This window comes from Mastomys coucha, unplaced genomic scaffold (assembly GCF_008632895.1).
Source record: "Mastomys coucha isolate ucsf_1 unplaced genomic scaffold, UCSF_Mcou_1 pScaffold15, whole genome shotgun sequence".
Taxonomy (NCBI): domain Eukaryota; kingdom Metazoa; phylum Chordata; class Mammalia; order Rodentia; family Muridae; genus Mastomys; species Mastomys coucha.
Genome location: NW_022196897.1, coordinates 11189077 through 11195552, shown reverse-complemented (window position 1 = coordinate 11195552; position 6476 = coordinate 11189077). Strand labels below are relative to the sequence as shown.

General features: G+C 40.9%; 1 protein-coding gene across 15 annotated transcripts in view; it reads left to right on the top strand.

Moving 5' to 3' along the window:
- Nucleotides 1–545: 545 nt before the first annotated feature.
- Spopl (speckle type BTB/POZ protein like) overlaps nt 546–6476 on the top strand; it is a 76234-nt gene continuing 70303 nt past the window's right edge. For 9 of the 15 annotated variants that reach the window (XM_031369201.1, XM_031369215.1, XM_031369213.1 and 6 more), the window contains exon 1: nt 546–810. The gene's annotated coding sequence lies outside the window, so the exon portion shown is untranslated. Of the gene's footprint in view, nt 811–1811; nt 3678–6476 lie in introns of those variants that run through there. The other 6 variants (XM_031369205.1, XM_031369202.1, XM_031369206.1 and 3 more) reach the window with 5 other exon arrangements.

The following is a 6476-nucleotide window of genomic DNA, read 5'->3' as shown; positions in this document are numbered from 1 at the left end:
TAAATCCTTCTTTTCATACATGGCTTTCCTCGGGTATTTTGTTGTAGGAACAGAACAAGTAGCTAATGCAAGGATGCCAATAAAAAAGTTCTGGTGTCAATCCTTTCTATAAACTCCAAATGGCTAAAGGGAGGAATCAGTAACCTCTATAGTACCATATTTGCTAAGGTTTAGTTTACTATGGTTCAGTCTCCAGTTGTTGGCTGGTCTTGTACAAAGGAACTCTGCAGATTCCTCTCTTGTATGAAAAGTCCCCTTCATTCCCTCCAACCTAAAATGTCTTACATGGAACTATTTATGCACACAGACTTGGGTTTCAGCTTTATTTGGGTTTGGGGCTCAGAGTGGGAGGTGAGCATGCTTAACGGGCACAGGGCCCCTGCTGTTTTCTCACTGTAACGGGATTTTCTAAGTCAGAAGGCAACCCTGGGCTTTTTGCTCCTGGGAAACTTTCTGTCGGTAGTTGCGAGGTCTACGGGTAGCAGGATGTTGCAGTCCAGCACGCAAACCCGTCGCCGGAAGTTCCGGGTCTCGGAGCAGGAAAAGCTCCTGGCGCACGCGCCCTGGTGACTGGCGGGGCGGAAACTGGACTCCCGAGCCTCACCACCTGGAGCGGCCTCGGGCTAGGCGCACTCTTTGGCGGCGGGTGTGTTTACCGTGGGGAAGAAGTTTAGCAGCCGGTGAGAACAAGGAGGGAGGCCGGGAGGAGGATGAGGCTTGGCCGGGGGGTGCCCGCTGCAGGAGCTCGCCGCCGCCTCAGCCTCGGCCCTCGGGGCCGCCGAGGGCCCGCCCGCCGCCCCGCGTGTCCGGGTAGGTGTTCCGGCCGTCGGCCGGTCGTGGGCCGGCTAGCTCTCGCTGCTTCAGTCCTCCGAGCTCCGGCCCACGCCCTCCGGCCCTGTCCCCGCTCTCCCTCAGGCGGTCCTGCCCCTTCCGGAGTCTGCTGCTTTGCTCCCAGGTTCCCCTTTGCTCGCGTCTAACTCCCTCCTCATCTGCATCCACGAATCTGTGCCCGCATCTTTATGCCTTTTCCTGTCTTCCTGAAGCAAAGAACTGCACCCCTCGACTTCGTCCCCTGAAGCATGGGTTCTGAAAGCTGTCGTCCCTGTTAGCTCATTTTAGGGCGATTTAAGCCCCCCGGACCAGGAGTGTCCGTCTCCAAACACATTCTTGCCCCTAACAGCTCATATTTACCAGGACATGACAAGCCAGCCCCGTGATTAAGAGTCAATTCTTGAATATCGAAAATTTGGTTTGTTTTTTTTGTTTTGGTTTTTCAAGACAGGGTTTCTCTGTGTAGCCCTGGCTGTCCTGGAACTCACTCTGTAGACCAGGCTGGCCTGGAACTCAGAAATCCACCTGCCTCTGCCTCCCAAGTGCTGGGATTAAAGGCGGGCGCCACAAATACATCTTCCCTTTTTATCTTTTGCTGCTGTCTCTCCCGCTAATTCTCTGTCTTAAGTTTGTATATTTGTGTTGACTGAAAGGAAAAGGGTGATGGAATTTTTGCTCTCCAAGAAATTGACACTGCCTATAGAAATAAAAGCCACTTCTATTTCCGTGACTGCATACAGTGCCTAAAGCTGTCTGCCCATTTTCCCCAGGTGTCTGACACTCGTATATATATCTGAATAATTCTGGGCTTAGTTTGCCCCATTAGGAGACTTTTCTTATTTTCTTCTACAGTTCAAAGCCACTCTTTTTTTTTTTTTTTTTTTTTTTTTTAGGTTTATTTATTGTTATATGTAAGTACACTGTAGCTGTCTTTAGACACATCAGAAGAGGCCGTCAGATCTCATTACGGATGGATGTGAGCCACTATGTGGTTGCTGGGATTTAAACTCAGGACCTTTGGAAGAGCAGTCAGTATTCTTTCCTGCTGAGCCATCTCACCAGCCCCTCAAAGCCACTCTTTATTGGGGTGGAAAGAGAAGTAGTAAAAGGCTTATAACTGGGAGAATTACATCCCCACCCCTCATGATAGGAGTGGCAGAATATTTCAAATTATTATCCCATCGTTCCTAAGAGAAATGTTGTTTTATGGGTAGGAGCTCAAAGAGTGTATTTGAATTGCCAAACATTCTACCCAACAAGGTCTGCTCTGACTTTGAGAAAGTCATTTAACCCAGACTTTAGTAGTCTTATAACTATAAAGGAGGCGGTGACAATTCTTTGGTAGTAGTGCTTGAACAAATTAAATGCAATTAAAGTACCTGTCAGTGCCTGGAATGTGGTAAGTGCTTCTGAAATGTTACCCTTTTATAGCCTGACTTGATTTAAGTGTTGGTAAGTTGATTCTAAGAGAGGAAAGTAAGAATTGAGGGGTACCGTGTTGTTTTTACTTAACATCCACTTTTGGTGTATATAAGGTTTGTACTGCATTATGCCAATTAGTGTGTATATATATATACATGTATATACATATACATATATATACATATACATATATATATATACATATATATATATATACACATTTCAAATACGTTTTAGCTTTATTTATGTTCCCTACTTTTGCAGAGGAAAATAGATGAGTTCCTGTTTCAAATATCTGTTTGGAACTTGTAAAACCTTATCATTGCTTTCAGAATAAATGAAATACATATGAAGTACATAGCAGATTTTTCACAGTGGAAAAATTATGTAACAATATTATTACTATAGGTGAAATATTCAGAGCTGGGTTGGTAGTCTACACATGACTTTTATATTGAATTACAGGAGGCAAAGACTTGTCTTCATCTAGAAGACTGGCAACTCTTTTCTTTGCAGCTCTTACATTCATTCATATTCCTAAGTCTTTACCTCTTTACTAAAATTCTGTTTTACTAAAATACTGTTGAGTAAGGTATGCAAGTCACACAGAATGACTTAGAGTCTTTTATCCTTTGTTGCCTCTTAGACTTGCCCCTTCCTAGCCCACTAATTTAGATAAGCTTCTCACCTTTCTGAACATTTATTTTTCAAAATTGGATCTAGACACTGAGGTTTCCTTTAGGTTGTGTATGGAAATAACATGCTTTTGTAGAGCTCTTGGGATAGTTTATCTGAGGCCTTATGTGTGACCAGCCATGAAAGGCATTTGTGTTTGATTGTCTTGTTTCAATAACACAATAAAATGAACGTTTTGGTATGTCAGATGGCTGTTAAAGCTTTTAAAGTTTGTGGAGTAGTCATATTGTTAGTTCAAAGAACTACTGAGAATGGCTTTCAAGATAGAGTAATTTAGTGGCTGGAGCATGTAGCTCAGTGCTAAAACGATGCACATCTATGATGCTGCATTCTTTTCCAAATACCAGGAGATAAAGTAATTTGGGCAAGAAATTATGAAACTTTAGGGTAGCAAGAACAGAGTTCAAGTATCTTTCATGAATACCTGAGAGGAAAAATTGGTAGGACTTAGCAATGACTCAATTTGGGACCTCAGAGAGAGGAAAAGGCTGGTACCTGAAGTATGAATAGAAAGAGGCAAGTGTCCATTCTTAGTATGGATGTGTATTACAGGGTACACAGAGTCTACAGAGGCCAGAAGATGATGTCAGCTCTTCTGGAAATGGAGTGACAAATGATTGTGAGCCATCGTGTCAGATCTGGAAACTGAAACCAGGTCCTCTGCAAGAGCTCCAAATGCCCCAACTACTGAACAATCTCTACAGACCCCAGGAAACAATTTTTGTTTGGTTGGTTTTTTTTTTCAAGACAGGGTTTCTCTGTATAGCCCTTGCTGTCCTGGAACTCACTTTGTAGACCAGGCTGGCCTGGAACTCAGAAATCCGCCTGCCTCTGCCTCCCAAGTGGTGGGATTAAAGGCATGCACCACCACCACCCAGCCCCAGGAAACAATTTTGAATGTAGCTAAGAAATTAGCTATGAACTACAAAATACACATTGGTTTTAGTGACATGCAGACAGTTTTGAATTCCTTAGTCAGTCCAGCTACAAACTATTTGATGATTAAATTAGTTTTTAATTGCCAAAGCTACCACTATAAACATACGGGGATTAAAAATCTATAGCATGAACCATATTTTCCTTCTTGACCTCTGGCCCAAATATATATGTATATGTACATATATACATACACACACATATATATGTTTTGTTTTGTTTGGTGACATTTGGACACATATCTGAAACCTTTCCCCCTTACTAATTTAAAGTCTTTTTTAAAAGACCCACTATCAGATACTGAGTTCTAGACTTAACTATGTAGTTAAGAACTTAGAGTGTAGGTAGCAATGGCCAGGTAGATGAATAATTGTTACTCTGGTATGAATAGTACCATCAAAACAGTTTGTTTAAGTTGACTTGGAGAAAGAGTGACATTGGGCTAGAGTGTTTAATAGCAAGTTGAACTTGAGTGCGTAGTGTAGTAGGTGGGAAGTGTAAAGACTTGAGTTATTTTTGACAGCATGTATAGGCAAGGGTTTTTAATGCTGTAGCTGGCAAAGCCTTAGTTCAGCAGGGTCCCAGTCAAAGAAAACAATGATTTGAAAGAAAAGGAACTTAAGATGTACCTTATATTGTTTTGAGGCAAGTTCTTCGTAGGTGAGGCTGGCCTTGACCTTTAGTCCTGCAGTGGAGGGAATATATGCATGCACTGCATGCCTGGTAAAATGTTTTGAAATTGTTTCACATCCCTCCTTCCTTTGCATGGTGCATGCATGTATTCATACATGCCATGGTTCATGTCTAGAGATCAGAAGACAATGTAAGGGAGTGACTTCCTTCCTTCTGCCATGGGTTCCAGGGATTGAACTCAAGTTGTTAGACTTGGCTGCAGGTACACTTGCCTGTCTAACTTAGTCTTCTTAAATTTTATGTTAAGAACTTTGCAACTTTTGAATCTTTTTTTTTAACAGTTTTTTTATTGCTTTTAACATTCACCACACCTGTGATCTCCATGCCTCTTAGTTTTGTAGGTCTGATTAAGAAACAATTGTTTTTCATATGATCTTCAGTTGCTGTTATTATTTCTTAATTATTGGCATAATATCTGAGTTGTGTAACATAATTATAGGCAACTGAACTTTCCATAGCTGAAAGCTAGTAAATTTATAACTTAAGGTCCCAGGTGTGGTAACATACAGCCTTAGTTCCATTATCTAAGAGGCTGAGATAGGGAGATTGTCAGTTTCAGAGATTCAGGGACTATGGAGTGAAGACGCATCTAAAGTCAATATTGTTTTTAGATTTAAAGTTTCATTGTCTTAAACTGGTTTTGATAGGTTGTATACACCACTGATTTGAAGGTGTCCTGGAAATAGAGACCTGCAAAACAGGAATGTTATTTAGAAAACATGTTTTCTCTATCCTTGGGATTACTGTTTGTCAGAAGTGAAAAGTATAACAAAAGCAGCAGATTTATTCTCTTAGTAGCTAATGTAGATCTATTTTAAAATATTTTGGAGTTTTTTTTTTTTTTTTAAAGAACATATTGATACTTGAAATGGCTCAGTAGTTAAGATCACTTGCTGCTCTTCCAGTGGACCTGAGTTTAGTTCCCAGCTCCCTCACAACTCTGAACTGCCTTTAACTCCCTCCCCAGGGGAACCATTACTCTTTTCTGGCCTCCATGAGAATTGTAATATGTGATTCACAGAGACACAAGCAGACAAAACACCCACAGGTAACAAAATGAAAAGTAAAATAAAAGAACATACTGTTGTTTCCTACATGGTTGTGTTTTCTGAAGCAAAATAATTTTTAAAAGTTTTATATAGAGTATTTGTAAACTTCTCATTTGCCCCTACCCTAAGTAATTAATTTAAGAGGAGAAAAATGTTGAGGCTCTTATCAGTTACAGCAAAGTTGAACAGAAGGTACAAAGATTTCTCAATTTTTTTCTGTGCCCATATTCACATAGTTTCAAATGCTATCACTGATCTACCAGAATGGATCATTTGTTTCAATCAGTTAATCTGAATTAACATATCATTATTACTCTACATACCTCTATTAAGAACAACTACTATATATTCTATCAAATTCATCAAATTTATATATACCTGTCATGATAATGTCATACATAATGTCATACAGAATATGTTAACCATCATAGAAGTTCTGAGCTCCATTCATCCACTTGTCCTCAGTCCCTGGCTTACATAATCACAATCCATTGAAGGAGAGGAAACCAGGATCTGAGTCTGGGAGGGCAGAAACATGGAGGCAGGAGCCCTTGTAAAAGGCCATAAATGAGTGCTTCGTAATAGCTTGCTTTTCATTGCTTGCTCAACTGCTATTTTGTGAAACCCAGGACCCAGGGATGGTCCCATCCACAATGCCATACAGGACTGTCTGCTTACAGCCTGATCTTTTGAAGGCACTTTTCGTAATTGAGGATTCTTCCTTTCAGATGACTACAGCTTGTGTCAAGTTGTAGCCGGCACTTAGATTCACCTGTAGGGCCTATGAGCTTTGCTGCCATGAGTTCTTGACCATATTTAAGCTACTAGGGATGCTTTTTCTCCTGTACA